The following is a 16,251-nucleotide window of genomic DNA, read 5'->3' as shown; positions in this document are numbered from 1 at the left end:
CAGGTGGGACGCGCAGAAGCGTGGTGCTCTCAGAGCAGACGGGAGAGCCGGGGTCCAGGAGGGAACTCAGGAAAAGGGCACTTTCAGGAGACGGAAGGGGCTGGGAAGAGATGCGGGCGGGCTGGCCGAGAGGGCAGAAGCGGAAACCCCCCCGGAGCTGAGCGTTTCTAGAGGAGGAGGCTGATGTGTCCAAAGGAGAGGCACGGCCAGAGGAGGCATGGGCCACGACAAGTGGGCCAAAGGCGAGCCCTGCACAGACATCACCACCGGGGGAGTCATTACTGAGGCCTCCCGTGGGCCGGACGCCAGTAAACACCACGCACAGCTTTTCTTGAGTAACTCTCACAACAGCTCTACGGGAGGTTTTCCCATTTTACAGACCAGGAAGGTAAAGGTCAGGGTTAAGTAAACACCCAAGGTAGTTGCCCAGGTTATGTCAGACCCTGACTGGAAGGCATGTTAGTTAGTTAGTTGAGTCACTCAGTCGTGTCCCACTCTTTGCGTCCCTGTGGACTGTAGCCCACCAGGCTCCTCCATCCATGGGATTCTCCAGGCAAGAATACTGGAGTGGGTTGCCATTCCCTTCTCCAGGGGATCTTCCCAACCCAGGGATCAAATCCAGGTCTCCCACATTGCAGGCAGAAGCTCTAACCCCTGCGCCACCAGGGAAGCCTTGTAAAGCTGGCCTCCTCGCGAGCACTCTGCCCTGCCCTGGGGGGACTTCTGGGGGCAGCCTGTGGCCAGGGCGTGGAGGGTGGGGGTGCAGAGGGAGCCCTAAGCTGGAAGCTGGCCTCCCTGCCCTCCCTGGCCATCCCTCCCTCTCACCCCTCCTCAGGGGCCTCTGTGCCTCCCCCTAGGTTCCCAGTCCATCCTGTCCCTTCCACGCCTGGGACCCCGCTGGGATCCACAGCAACAACAAGCTCTTTCCCACTTCCGGTCTTGCCCAGACAGTCTGCTCTAAAAGCTGCTCTTTGTCCTTCTTTTTCCCCGAAAAAATGTGTTTTTGATCAATTTTATAATAAAACCCAAACTGAATTCTTGCAAACAACAGCAACAAGAAATAATAAAAGAAAAAAAAAAATTCTCAGCTCCAGGAAGTGCTGACTCCAGCACCATTCTCCCCAGCCCAAGCTACACTCTGGTTCCCTCCCCTCTCACCCTCAAAACCCAACCTCCCCCAACTCCAGCCTCCAACCTATCCATAGTTGGAAAAACCCAAAGGAACTTTTTGGCCAACCCAATACTTTGTTTAAATGGCACTCTATGGACACTCTGGCCTTTTTTTCTTTCTGTAACAACGAATTCTGCAATAAACTTCCCCCTCCACATCTTTTGAGTTCTGGTTGTGTTTCCCCTGGGCTTGAGATAAATTCTGCCAAAGCAGAGTCACTGGGTCAAAGGGGATATGCATGTGAATTGTTAATTTGATTCTTTGCCACCCCCATGGACTGAAGCACACCAGGCTCCTCTGTCCTTCTCTATCTCCCAGAGGTTGCTCAGATTCATCTCTGTTGAGTCAGTGATGCTATCTAACCATCTCATCTTCTACCACTCATTTCTCCTTTTGCTGTCAATCTTCCTCAGCATCAGGCTCTTTTCCAATGAGTTGACTCTTTGCATTAGGTGGCCAAATTGTGAATAGGTCTTGCCATTTTGCTTTCTCAGATGGTCAGAGCATTTCCCAAGAGCTCCAGAAGCGTATGAAAATGTGAGTTCCCCACACCCTGGCCAACTCTAGATGATATCGATAATCTAAAACTTTGCCAGTATCATGGGCAAAAAATGACATCTCATTGTTTTGAAATTGTTTTTCCTGGCTACAACTAAGGTAGATCATCTTTTCATGTGACAGCTGGCCTTTTTTATTTCTTCTTCTGTGTGTTCTGCCAGTTTTCAATTGTGGTGTCTTTGTTTTTAAAGATCAACTCGTAGGAGGTTTTTTGAACATTATTGACATGAATTCTTTGTTGTATATGTTGCAAGTATTATAGTCTGGTGTAATAATTGTCGTTTGCCATACAAGTTTGTATATACTTGAATGATTTTTAACTCTATTACAAGATATAATGAACTCTCAATGTAGCTACTTTTAAGCTCCAATAGTGATTAAGATAAGGATAATAGATTTTCCCCCAGTATGTAGTTTTCCTGTTGACATTGCTTGTGGTGATTTTTGCATTGCAGAGAATTTTTCTTCTGTGGAGTCAAATTTCTGTCTTTCCTTTTGTGACTTCTAAGCTTTATATAATATATACCTAGAAAAGTCTTCCTACTCCACAATTATTAATAAAACAGATTCTTCTAGTCCTTCTAAAACATGATTTATTATTTTATAAAAGATGGCATAGTATTTTTTTTCACATGGAGAACCATAATTTATTTAATCAATCCTCAGCTACTGAACATTAATTTATTTCTGTTTTCCCTCTCTTCTTTTTTCCTGGCTGCACCTCTCCTGGGTCGGTGGGGTGGGGATCTTCCCCAAACCGGAATTAAACCTGTGCCCTCTGTCGCGGAAGGTTGGAGTTTAAACCACTGGACCGCCAGGGAAGTCCTCCCCTATTTTAAAATATATATATACTTTTTTACTTACTTATTTTTGGCTGCCTCAGGTTTTAAGTTGCTGCACACAGGCTCTCAAGTTGTGGCACGAAGGCTTAGCTGCCCCCAAGGTATGTGGGATCTAGTTCCCAGACCAGGGATGGAACTGGAGTCATCCCCTGCATTGGAAGGTGGATTCTTAATCACTGGACCACTAGGGAAGTCACACCCCTATTTTAAATCATGTTGTATTGAGCCACCAGCCCTGACTTTCCTCACCTCACTTGGATTATTTCAAAGCAAACCCCAAACATCAAATCATTTCATTCATAAACAGTGAAGTTGAAACATTTTTCTATCATAAAATCTATTAATCCTCTGCTCTTCCTGTCTTAAACTTCTAATTTTCTTTATATTTTGAATAGCCAGCTTATTCATGTGGTTCAACACTGAAAAGGACCAAAGGACAAATTGAAACCTTTGTTCCCACCCTGTCCTCTGGGGGCTCAGTGTCCACCTGCAAGACAAGCTAAAGAGCCACCGTATACATTATGTAAAAGTGAATTATGTGCTGTTCCCCTTCTAGGATACAACTGATAAACTACTTGAACAATAGTCTGCACCCAGCTTTTATTAGTTAACAATATGTCTTTTTGTTTTCTTTTTAGAGATGGCATGTCATATGTAATTAGTGGCATTGTTACTTTCATAATGGAGAGACATAATGTTACATAAAATAATTGTGTGTCTTACAATCTAGACTATCTTAGAATCAATTAAATAGCATATTTCTTCCCTCTTTCCCTTTTATTTATTTTTCTTTATATATGTGTGTGTGTATATATATATATATGTTTTTTTTTTTTTTTTTTTGAGTTGCTTCCCTGATGGCTCGACAGTAAAGAAGCTGCCTGCCTTGCAGGAGACCCAGGTTCAATCCCTGGGTCAGGAAGATCTCCTGGAGAAAGGAATGGCAACACCCTCTATCATTCTTGCCTAGAGAATTCCATGGACAGAGGAGCCTAGCAGGCTACAGTTAATGGGGTCACAGAGTCGGACATGACTCAGCAACTAATACTCACGCTCATAGTTGACTTACAATGCTTCAGGTGCACAGCAAGGTAATTCAGTTATACATACACACATATACTATTTTTGAGGTTATTTTCCATTATAGGTGATTACAAGATATTGACTACAGTTCCCTGTGCTATTCAGTAAACCTCTGTTGCTCTTAACCACATGCCTTGAATTTGGTTCTGTAGATAGCATCTTAGTTCTTTCTTATAGATAGGTATTACATTCTGTTTCTTATAGGTAGGTATTACAACCCCAAGCAATGTATGAGAGTTCCAGTTTCTCCATATCCTTGCCAACACTTGTTATTTTTTCATAATAACTATCCTGGTTATTGTGAAGTATCTCATTGTGGTTTTGATTAGCATTTTCCTATTGACTAATAATGTTTAGAATCTTTTCAAATCCTTGCTGGAGAAATTTGTGTTCAAATGCTTTGCCTGTTTTCTAAATTGGGTTATTTGTCTTTTTGTTGTTAAGTTTTAAGAGTTCTTTATGTATTCTGGTTACTAGGCCCTTATCGGAGAAGAAAATAGCAACCCACTCCAGTTTTCTTGCCTGGAGAATCCCGAGGACAGAGGAGCCTGGTGGGCTGCTGTCCATAGGGTCGCACAGAGTTGGACACGGCTGAAGCAACTTAGCATGCATGCATGTATTACATTCTGTTACATATAGCTACATATTGCATTTCATTACATATAGCTATATAGTACATTCCATTGCATGGACGTACAAGAAGAATTCAATTAGCCCATCTCTACTGGTGGAGTTGAGGTCCTTCCCAGCTACAGTCACTGCTGCAGTGAAAAGCCTTATAATAAGAGTCCCCATGTTGCTTGTGTGTGAGCATATCCGTAGGATTCGTTTCCAGGAGTGGAAGTGCTGAGTCAAAGGGGACCTGTGTTTAGATGTTGAATAAATATTACCAAATTGCCTCTGTCAAGTTGAGTCAGTTCACACAGCAGCCAGCAGTGCAGAGGCGTGGCTGCCTATGTGTGTGGGTGCTTGTTCTCGTCCCACCCTTGACAATATATGGTGTTTCCAAGCTTTACTATTGCTGTTCTGATAAGTGAAGAATAGTATCTTTGGAAATAATCTTTACTTTTTATTTAGTTATTTATTTTTTTAACCATGCCACAAGATATGTGGGATCTTAGTTCCCTGACCAGGGATCAAACCCTTGCTCCCTGCACTGGAAGCCCTGGAGCCCTAACCACTGGACCACCAGGAAATTCCCCTGGAGATACTCTTTTAATGAGTTATTGAGCATCTCTTGACATCTTTAAGGGCCCATTGAAATTTCCCCCTTTCCATTACCGTTAACTGTTTCTTCATATTCTTTGCCTATTTTCCTCCATTTGAGTCATCGGTGGTTCATTTAAAAAAGATTTGTGGGGGACTTCTCTGGTGTTCCAGAGGCTAAGACTCCTTGTTCCAAATGCAGGGGGCTGGGGCTCCATTCCTGGTCAGGGAATTAGACCTTGTATGCAACAACTAAGAGATCCCATGTGTCACATAAGATCCAGCAGAGCCAGATAAATTCATTAAATTTTTTTTTTTAACCACTAAAAAAATTATTTGTGGAGGCTCTTCACATATTAGAGAAATCTACTCTTTGCCTGTGTTATGAGTTGCAGTTTTCCCCTCAGGTTTAAAGTTTTCCTTGGACTTTGCTTGTGGTGGTTTTTTGCAGAAAAAAAAATTTTTTTGGTAGTCAAATTTATCAATCTTTTCTTTTGAGGCTTCAGGTTTTGTATAATATTATAAAGGACTTCCCTACTCTGGGATTAAAAAAAAATTCTCCCATGGTTTCATTCAGTAGTTATAAAATATGATTTGTTTTTCATGATGGGATAGTATTTCATCATATGGGAAGACCATAGTTTACTCAACCAATCACTGATAGCTGAATATTTGAGCTATTTCTGATTTTTTCTGAACTATAAATAAAACTGCAGTAAAATACTTTTCCATAAATATTCTATTACACTAGGCTAAATTCCTGAAAGTGACCTTCATTTCCATCCCCAAACTGCCCTCCAGAAGGTCAAGCTGCCCTTCTGCCACAGTGGCCTGTGTACTACTCTCAAAATGCTCTCAGAGCCTTCGGTCAGAGAGGCAAGGACCCAGGATGGAAGATGCTCTCCATGTGGCCTCACTGAGTCTTTCTTCGGCTTGTCAGCCATAGAGAAGATCATGTCAAATATGCTAGAGGAGCTCAGGCAGCATGAGACTGGAGGGAGAGGAGGAAACCCCAGAGTAGCGGCAAGAGGGACTCCCCTGGTGATCCAGGCGCTAAGACTCCATGCTTCCAATGTAGTGGGCCCACGGTTCAATCCCTGGTCAGGTGAGATCCCACATGCTGCAACTATAAAGATCTGATCTCTTTGGCTTCCCTGGTGGCTCAGTGGTAAAGATTCTGCCTGCCAGTGCAAGAGACATGGGTTCAATCCCTGGTCCAAGAGGATCCCACAAGCCTTGGAGCAACTAAGTCCATGTAACCACAACTACTGAGCCTGTGCGCTAGAGCCTGGGAGCCACAGCTACTGAGCCCATGCATTGCAACTACTGAAGCGTGCATGCCCTAGAGCTTTTGCTCTGCAACGAAGAGAAGCCACAGCAACGAGAAGCCCGAGCACCACAACTATAGAGTAGCCCCCGCTTGCTGCAACAGGAGAAAAGTCCAGGCAGCAACAAAGACCCAGCACAGCCAAAACTAAAGATACATAAATAAAAGTAAATATATAAAAAATATATTTATATATAAATATGTATATAATTATATATATACACAAAAGATCTGAGCCCACATGCTGCAACTAAGATGTGGTACAACCAAAAAAAAAAAAGCTGCTCGAGTTTTACTCAGAGCAGACTTATTCTTATTTTACATAAAATTCTATCCTCCAATAAACCTGTGATTCTGTTTTAAGACCACAGAAACAAAATAGAAAGGGGAAGCAAGGCTGCTACTTACAGCATCCTAGCCCACGGTGCCATTTCTAAAGGAAGAGCAAGTGCAAGTGAGTCAAAAAGCACCCACTTTGGGCCATGTGGTGCAAGGCTAAACTGTCCCACAGATTCCAGTAATGGATGAGGAAGTCGATTAGATTGGGTGGTCTCTAAATTTGCTTGTAAACCTGAGATTCTGGAAGGTGTCTTAAACGTTGTGGTTGGCAGAATGTTGTGGTTGCCCCCTCCGCAAAGACGCCCTCGTCCTAATTCCTGTATTCTCTGAATATGCTTTGCTGTGTGGCAAAGAGGAATTAAAACCGCAGATGAAATTAAAATGGGGTTATCAGCTAACCTTAAAATAGGGAGAAACCTTGGATTATTGGGGTGGACAAAATGTAATCACAAGGAGCCTCTAAAGTGGATGCAGGAGGGGAGAAAAAGAATTGATGCCAGAGTGATACAATGACAGAAAGACTGGATGGGCCACTGTTGACTTTGAAAATGGTAGGGGGCCACAAGCCAAGGAATGCGGGTACCCAGAAGTGGTTCTGTAGAACATCCAGAAGGAAACCCTGTGGACACCCTTGAATATACATAGCCTGATGAGATCCATTTTGGACTTCACTTACAAAACTAAAATAATAAGCGCATTGTTTTAAATTTGTGTTAATTTGTTACAATAGCCATAAGGAAAAAGTACAAATATCATCTGATCCTGCCCAGTAAAAAGATGCCCAGGGAAGAGGAGTGACTTGCCCCTGGACGCTCAGCCTCTAAGGAAGCAGCATACCCTGACTCTGGTCTGGGTTTTTTCTATTTTGCTAGATCCTGCAGCTTCTCTTCCTTCCTAATGATGAGCCCCAGGTATCAGGAAAGTTAAATTGTGTGCTGCAGAGATTCAGTTATCTGGAACGGCCATCTCCATGGGGATGCCCAGTTTGTTTTTTCAATGAATGAGTGGGGCTCCCCCTCCCCTCGCCCCAGTTGGAAGGGTGGGCCTCTGTGCCCTTCCCCCAGGGGCAGATGCTGTCCAGATGTGGGCGGGGGCGGGGCCCTGGGGCTGCGGCCACGGCGGGACTGTTTGGGGAGCAGGGGAAGGGCAGTGGTTGTGGAAGCTGGAGACCTGAGGACCCAAAGAGCAATTCCAGGGCTGGCGGGCGGGCCGTCGCTGGAGCAGCTCCCCTCGGGGTGCTCCGGGGAGGCTGCGGGAAGGCAGGAGAGGAATCCCGGCGGAGCTGCGGGCCGGCAGGGGTTAACCCGGGAGTAGTGGTCGGGTCAGGTTACTTCCCTTTAAAAAGAAGGGGAAAGGAGGAGTCTGGCCCTGGTGGGCAGTGTCCGTGGCTGGTCCGGCTCGTCCATCGGGGGAGGAGGCTCGCAGCCGGCCAGGGTCGGGCGCCTGGCAGCCGCAGGCAAGTCGAGCGCGGTGCAGAGGGGACCGGGGGCGCGGAGGGGCGGCGGGGCGCAGCCGCGCTGAGGCAGGGAACTCGATGCAAGCGCGCGCAGGACTCCGACGTCCCTGCCGACGCCCCCTTCCCAGACCGGCTCACTGAGGTCCAAGGCGAGCGAAGGAAAGAGACCCCCCCTAGGATCGCGCCGCCAGGATGGTCCCGCAGTGGGCTTTTCAACCGGTCGGGGGTGGGGGGTCGCCCCTCTGGAGAGGCGGCCCCCAGGGTGGCGAGCGCGGCTGCTGGCGCCTCTGGGGGTGGACCGACGGAGAGACACCACTGGTACAGCGGACTCAGCCCTGCTGGGGTCCCGGGCCGGGTGGGGTGGAGACAAAGCGTGGTGGCGAGAGTGGTGACTGGTGGTGACTGTGAGGCTCAACTGCTCAGACTCGCAGTGGGTGGGGCGGAGCCAAAGATGCGCGAGGTCCTGGCCAAGGCCGGGGGTCTGTTTACACAGGCCCCAGAGGGGAGGGGGTGGGGTCAAGACTCCAGCAGGAGATCCCCTTAGCTAGCCTTAGACGTCTTGCCTCCCTCCAGAGCCCTCCACCCGACTACTATTTTAAAGGGAATTCCTATTTTTAGTGAAAGTTGCTCAGTCGGTGTCCTACTCTTTGAGACCGCATGGACTCTACAGTCTGTGGAAATCTCCAGGCCAGAATATACTGGAGCAGGTAGCCTTTCCCTTCTCCAGGGGGTCTTCCCAACCCAGGGATCGAACCCAGGTCTCCTGCATTGCAGGCAGATTCTTTACCAGCTAACCCAGTACCCTGCTCCTTACAACACCACCACTGGGGTGAGGGTTTTCCTGATGTGGGAACAGAGTGCTTGCTCCAGCCTTACCCCCAAGCCGAGACGATCAGTGTTCTACTGCTATCGGCGTTTGCTCTGGTAAGGGGCTTCCAAGTAGAGCCAGTGGGGCCCTAACCTTGCACTTCCCCACCCCCCAGCAGTCCGGTGGGTGGGGCTGCCCAGGTGGGTCATGCCTTGGGTTTTGTGACTTGAATCCTTCTCCTCCTCCTTTCATCCCAGCCCAGGGCAAGGTGCTAGTTACTGGAATCCGTGGGACAGTCAGGCAGTGTGGCTGGCTGGTCAGAGTGCAGTTCTCAGGCAGACCTGAGGTCTGAAGCTGGCTTAGTCCCCGAGTCTCTCAATGACCGGACATCTCTGGGCCCTGCTTTATTAACCTGTAAAAGAAGAGTGTGGGCCTTCCCAGGTGGAGCTAGTGGTAAAGAATCTGCCTGCCAATGCAGGAGACAGCAAGAGACAAGAGTTTGCTCCCTGGGTCAGGAAGATCCCCGGGAGTAGGTAATGGTAACCCACTCCAGTATTCTTGCCTGGAGGATTCCACAAAGGAGCCTGGCGGGCTACAGAACATGGAGTCGCAAAGACTCGGACACTACTGAGTGACACAGCACACACAGGCACACACGCACACACACACACGGTAGTGTCTGAAAGAAGAGTCTTGGAGCAGATGGGCCTTCGAGTTGACTGTGATTGAAGAGTTGGCTGCAGACATGTGAGGTGGGGGAGGGGAACAATGGAAGCGCAGCCAAGAGGAAATGGGAATGGGCCTCAGATCCGCCAAAGACCCCCTCCCTACACACTGGGGGCTGAGGAGGTGGGGAAAGCAGGGTGACTTGCCCAACTCTGGCAGTAGGCTGGTATCCTCGCCTTGCCCCCCTCCCTAAAGAGCCCTCAAGTCTAAGGCTAGACTATGAGTGGAAGGAAGCTTAGCCCAGAGACCTGCCTCTACACAGATGGAGACACAGGCTTAGCTGTGTGAGGCAGCCCAGCACCTGCCCTGTGACTTCCCCCCAGAGTCTGCTAGAGAGTGGGGCATCAGCTCCCCACTTCCACCACCCTTAGGCCAAGTTTTCCAGCCCCTTTGCTTCAGGAGTTTTATTGCTAAGCATTCCAAGAAGAAAGGTTGGGGTCCACACGTGGGAAGGCAGCAGTCTTCCCAATATTGGAGTTGGGCTTAGTTCCTGGGCATCTGCCTTTGGTGAAAGACCAGGACCCCACGCTTGGGACTCTTCCAGAATCTGGGAAGGACGGTGTGGATGGTGGGCCAGCCGCTCACATGGAGCCCCCTGAGTGCCTTCCTTCACACAGGCCACCAGCCATCACCTCCAGCCTGGGCCCAGGCCTGGATGTCTGTCATCAGAGGCGCTACAGTGTTTCTCAGCTGAACCCTGGAGGCAGACCAGGGTCCCCCACAGCGGCCTGAGTCTGGGAGCACTGCCCTCCCCTTCTGATAAGAAGTTCCACTTCCTAGAGCCCCCGCAGCTCGGGGTCCTGGTCTAGGGGCAGGGAGTTGCTGGCCCCTTTGTAGAGCCCCCAAGCTGACTTCCACCAGATTTCCAGTCTCTCCTTGCAGCAGCCACTCCCGCCATGTCCCTTAGAGTGCCTATAAAATTCAGAAGGGACACAGAGTTCCCCTAAAAGATGATCAGATATTTCTTCCTGCCTGGCCTTCTTTAAATTGCTGTCCTGTGCTGTCTCTTCCTGAGGTCTCTTGAAAGATGTATGTCTCCTCCTGAGGTCTTTTAACACTCTGGGGCACTGCACAGTAGGAAATGTAGGGGCTGTATGAGAGGATGCTTTTGGGAGGCGTGTATAATCCAGCAATAGAATCTGCCACAACTGTCTGTGTGACCTTGGGCAAGTCACTTAACTTTGTGCTGTGGTTTCCTCAAGAGCCAGTGGTGGTGATTATCCAGGTGGTGATTGTCTGGTGGGTCACACAGAAGGGAGTTTTCCAAGCAGGATCTGCAGCCCAGAAAGGCCCTTCCAAGGCTGGTGTCCTTCCACCCACTCCCCGCGGTCCCCGTCTCTCCTTTGCTCCTGAGTGCCCTGCATTGGCTTCCAGAGGTCAAAACAGGAGCTGACTTCCTATGGCGGCCTTCTGTGGTTCTCACAGGATGGACAAGGTCCAAGGCTCCCAGAGGAAGCACCCTGGGGGGCTGGCCTGGGCCCAGGCTCCTGCAGCTGTGGGTGGAGACCTCAGAAGCCTGGGAGAAAGCCAGGAGCCTCAGGGGCCAGAAAGTGCCGGCACTGGGGCCCCAACCTCATTCCTGCTCTTCACTGTCTGCTCCTTCAGAGCAGACAGCTGGCCTTCGGTTTTTCCATCGCTCCCAGCCTGCCCAGCCCTGCAGCTAAAGGGGACGGCAGGGGAGGTGCTGAGTGAGCCTGAGCAGTAGCTTACCCCCAGGGCCCGGTGGTCTGGGAGGGAACCTGGGCTGCAGTTGCCTGACTTCTGATCCTGGGTTTCCCCATCACAGTCCCTCCCAGGCTGCTGGTGTTTTCATGTTTGAATAGAAAGCAACTTGCACTCCCTTATCTGAGATAAAGCTTTATCTTCTGTAAGAGTGGCTATGCCTCAAATATTCTCTAACATGAGTGTTGTTAGCCTTTCTTTTCTTTTTTTTAATTTATAACTTTTGTTCTCTGGACCAAAGCATAATCAGGTTAGAAATATATAAACCCACAGGTAGAAAGGCAGCTTTGGTTGAGGCAGGGGCTGGGGACTCAGCTTCTTCCCCACCCAGAGATAAATAGTGAAAGGGATGCGCACATCTGCTCACTGGCAGAAAGCTTCCATTCCAAAGACCCTTTGCACATGGCGCCTCCCCAGAATCATACGGGATGGAGCAGTGATTCCCCAAGTGAGCGCAGCTGAACAAGATGATTTTGTTCGCTACCTAGATGAATGATTTTCATTTATTTATTCATTTTCAATAACTGTTTATCTTTGGCTGTGCTGGGTCTTCGTTGTGGCGTGGACCTTTCTCTCATTGCAGCGAGCGGGGGCTACTCTCTAGCTGTGGTTTGTGAGCTTCTTACTGTGGTGGCTCCTCTTGTGGAGAACTGGCTGTAGGACAAAAGGGCTTCAGGAGCTGCAGCGCCTGGGCCCTGGAACACAGGTCAGTAGTTGGGGCATGGGGGCTTAGTTGCTCTGGGGCATGTGGGAGTCTTCCCAGGTCAGGGATCAAACCTGTGTCTCCTGTATTTGGCAAGTGGATTCTTTACCAGTGAAGCACCGGGAAAGCCCCTTTATTTATTTTTAAATTTTTATTGTATAAGTCATTTTCCTTTTTCAAAGCAACCTCATCTGTGGTACTTTGTTACAATGGCCTGAGCTGACTAATACATCGATTTTATTTTTATTTATTTATTTTAGTATTCATTTGGCTTTGCCGGGTCCCGGCTGCAGCACACGGGACCTTCAGTCTTTGTGGCACCATGTGAGGTCTTCAGTTACGGCCTGCGAACCCTTAGTTGCAGCATACGGCCTCTAGTTCCCCGACCGGGAATGCAACCCAGGCCCCCTACATTGGGAGCATGGAGTCTTAGCCACTAGACCAGCAGGGAAGTCCCGAATTGTCTTATTGCTGCATCTGTTCCATGAGCATGTGTTACCTGCCTGCTGTGTACCAGGTGCTTGCCTGGTGTAGAGGATTCTACCCTCATGGCACTGAGTCTTGGGGGTACTGGGAGGACTTCCCTGGGGTAGCATCACTGAAGTGAGCTTCCTGGGTGAGTGGATGGCAGGTGAGGGAAAGACACATGCTTTCCAGGCCCAAAGAGCAGCTTGGGGTGGGAGTGAAGGGTGGAGGAGGGAAGAGATGATGGGCTTGAGAAACCAAAAGAGCCCAGTGGGGCAGAACAACAGGGGACAAAGGCTTGAGATGAGACCAGAAACTCACTGGAGGCTAGATCATACTGGACCTGTAGGCCATTGCAAGGAGTGTGGACCTTGTCATTCATTCAGCCAACACTGGGCTTCTCCCCTGTGCTAGGCATGGTGCAGTCTACAAAGTCATGGCACCCTTGAGGTGCCTTGGTCTAGTGAGAAGCTTTTGAACAACATAGATGGCCTTTTCTTAAGTTCTGTGATAGAAATGTGAGCCAGAGGCCAGGGAAACACCAGGGGAGAGGAGCTGCCTCTGCTTGAGAGGGCAGTGACATTTGACCTGGGTTTTGAAGGATGAATAGGAGTTTGACAGGAAAGAGAGGAAAGGCATTCCCAGCAGTGAAAGCAGGCACAGAGGTATGAAAAAGTCCAGGGAGTTTGGGAGAAATGCCAACAACTGAAGTCACGCTGGGCACCGGAAAGAGGAGAGGCCAGAAGGTCAAGTCCACAGATTCTCAGGCTTGAGCCAGAGGTGAGCTTTCATCCTCCAAGCAGTGAGGAGAGGGACGCCAGGTGTGAGCAGGAGAGGAAGATCTCTCTGCCAGGTTGTGAGGCAGGTGGGGTGACAGGAGGGGAGAGCGAGGTCACTGCTACCCAGTGGGCTGTAGCCATGGCCATGCGGGGGCTGTGGTGGGGGCTGGGAGAGAGATCTCTTTTTATTTTCAAAGAAGGTGGGGGCCGTGGAGCTTGCCCCTCTCTGTGTCCCCAGACTGGGCCGGCACAATGCCCAGAAAAGGGACCTCTCATTCCAGGGCAATGGGCTGCCTGCTGCGCCAACTTTGAAGACCAGAGGCCCTTTCCAAAAGAGTAAGGATTCCAGCCAGCTGGGCCCATGGGCTGTGTCCAAAGCAAACAGGAAAAGGCCATGGTGGGCCAGGCAGGGCCTCTTTCTTTGTTTGGAGTCGGGAACAGGCCAAGCAGGCTTGTGTGTCTCTCTGCTGCAAAGGTGGGAGCAGGCGGCAGGCCCTACAGAGTGAAGCTTGTTGCGGGGGGAATACATGGCCCCTGGTGCCAGCCTTCAAGGGCACAAGGTGCCCAAGCTGGAGCCCTCCCCCGGGGTCTTGGTTTCCCACTCTTGCCCCTTGGTCATCAGCCCAGGCCTAATAGGGGTGGCTGCAGGTCACTGCAATGGAAAGTCCACACTGCCCAGACCAGGGCCCCGGGGGCATGTCTCCAGAGAGAAGGAGGGAAGTGCTGACTGCTCAGAGCACCCTCGAGCCCAGGGCACCTGGGATTCCCCTGAAGACTCTATCCTGTACTCAGACCCAGGCCAGATGACAGGTGGCAGTCATTCAGTCTCCCCGGGATGCCTGGATGAATTAACCTATGAATATATTCAACCCACTCACGCATTTCTTTCCCAAGCCTCCAGGCAAGCTCAGGGGATGGCCAACCCAAGCCAGGGCAGGGAGTGATAGAGGAACAGGGTCCTCAAGGAGCTGATGGAGGAGGCAGACTCAAGCCCTGAGATGCATCTGGCCCAAGTAAGAGTCTTGCCTGTCTGCCATGGTTGGAGAAGGGCTCAGAGAAGGAGCAGACCATTCTCCCAGGGCAAAGTGGGAGTAGAGATGGGTGGAGGAGGGCTACAGAGACTCCAATAAGGCGTGACTCCTGAGTAGACTCACTCATTCATCCATGCACCAGTCCCTGCCTGTGTGCATTCACTTCAGTTCAGTTTAGTCGCTCAGTCATGTCTGACTCTTTGTGACCCGATGGATTGCAGCACGCCAGGCCTCCCTGTCCATTACCAGCTCCCGGAATTTACCCAAACTCATGTCCATCAAGTCAGTGATGCCATCCAGCCATCTCATCCTCTACAGTCCCCTTCTCCTCCTGCCTAAAATCCTTCCCAGCATCAGAGTCTTTTCCAATGAGTTGGTTCTTTGCATCAGGTGGCCAAAGTATTGCAGTTTCAGCTTCAGCATCAGTCCTTCCAATGAACACCCAGGACTGATCTCCTTTAGGATGGACTGGTTGGATCTCCTTGCAGTCCAAGGAACTCTCAAGAGTCTTCTCCAACACCACAGTTCAAAAGCAACAATTCTTTGGCACTCAGCTTTCTTTATAACATCCATACATGACTACTGGAAAAACCATAGTCTTGACTAGACGGACATTTGTTGGCAAAGTAATGTCTCTGCTTTTTAATGTACTGTCTAGGTTGGTCATAACTTTTCTTCCAAGGAGTAAACGTCTTTTAATTTCATGGCTGCAGTCACCATCTGCAGTGATTCTGGAGCCCAAAAAAGTAGTCTGTCACGGTTTCCACTGTTTCCCCATCTATTTGCCATGAAGTAATGGGACCAGATGCCATGATCTTAGTTTTCTGAATGTTGAGCTTTAAGCCAACTTTTTCACTCTCCTCTTTCACTTTCATTAAGAGGCTCTTAAGTTCTTCTTTGCTTTCTGCCATAAGGCTGGTGTCATGTGCATATCTGAGGTTATTGATATTTCTCCCTGCAATCTTGATTCCAGCTTGTGCTTCTTCCAGCCCAGCATTTCTCATGATGTACTCTGCATATAAGTTAAATAAGCAGGGTGACAATATACAGCCTTGACGCACTCCTTTCCCGATTTGGAACCAGTCTATTCCATGTCCAGTTCTAACTGTTGCTTACTGACCTACATACAAATTTCTCAAGAGGCAGGTCAGGTGGTCTGGTATTCCCATCTCTTTCAGAATTTTCCATAGTTTGTGGTTATCCATACAGTCAAAGGCTTGGGCATAGTCAATAAAGCAGAAATTGATGTTTTTCTGGAACTCTCTTGCTTTTTCGATGATCCAACAGATGTTGGCAATTTGATCTCTCATTCCTCTGCCTTTTCTAAAACCAGCTTGAAAATTTGGAAGTTCATGGTTCACGTACTGTGGAAGCCTGGCTTGGAGAATTTTGAGCATTACTTTGCCAGTGTGTGGTATGTGTGCAATTGTGCGGTAGTTTGAACATTCTTTGGCTTTGCCTTTCTTTGGGCTTGGAATGAAAACTGACCTTTTCCAGTCCTGTGGCCACTGCTGAGTTTTCCAAATTTGCTGGCATGTTGAGTGCAGCACTTTCACAGCATCGTCTTTCAGGATTTGAAATAGCTCCACTGGAATTCCATCACCTCCACTAGCTTTGTTTGTAGTGATGCTTTCTAAGGCCCACTTGACTTCACATTCCAGGATGTCTGGCTCTAGGTGAGTGATCACACCATCGTGATTATCTTTGTCATGAAGATCTTTTTTGTACAGTTCTTCTGTGTATTCTTGCCACCTCTTCTTAATATCTTCTGCTTCCATTAGGTCCATACCATTTCTGTCCTTTATTGAGCCCATCTTTGAATGAAATGTTCCCTTGGTATCTCTAATTTTCTTGAAGAAATATCTAGTATTTCCCATTTTATTGTTTTTCTTTATTTCTTTGCACTGATCACTGAGGAAAGCTTTCTTATCTCTCCTTGCTATTCTTTAGAACTCTGAATACAAATGGGTTTATCTTCCCTTTTCTCCTTTGCTTTTCTCTTCTTTTCTTTTCACAGCTATTTGTAAGGCCTTCT

The sequence above is a fragment of the Budorcas taxicolor genome, chromosome 21, assembly GCF_023091745.1.
Source record: "Budorcas taxicolor isolate Tak-1 chromosome 21, Takin1.1, whole genome shotgun sequence".
Taxonomy (NCBI): Eukaryota; Metazoa; Chordata; class Mammalia; order Artiodactyla; family Bovidae; genus Budorcas; species Budorcas taxicolor.
The sequence above is the reverse complement of the archived record's forward strand: the minus strand, read 5'-3'. Positions refer to the sequence as shown.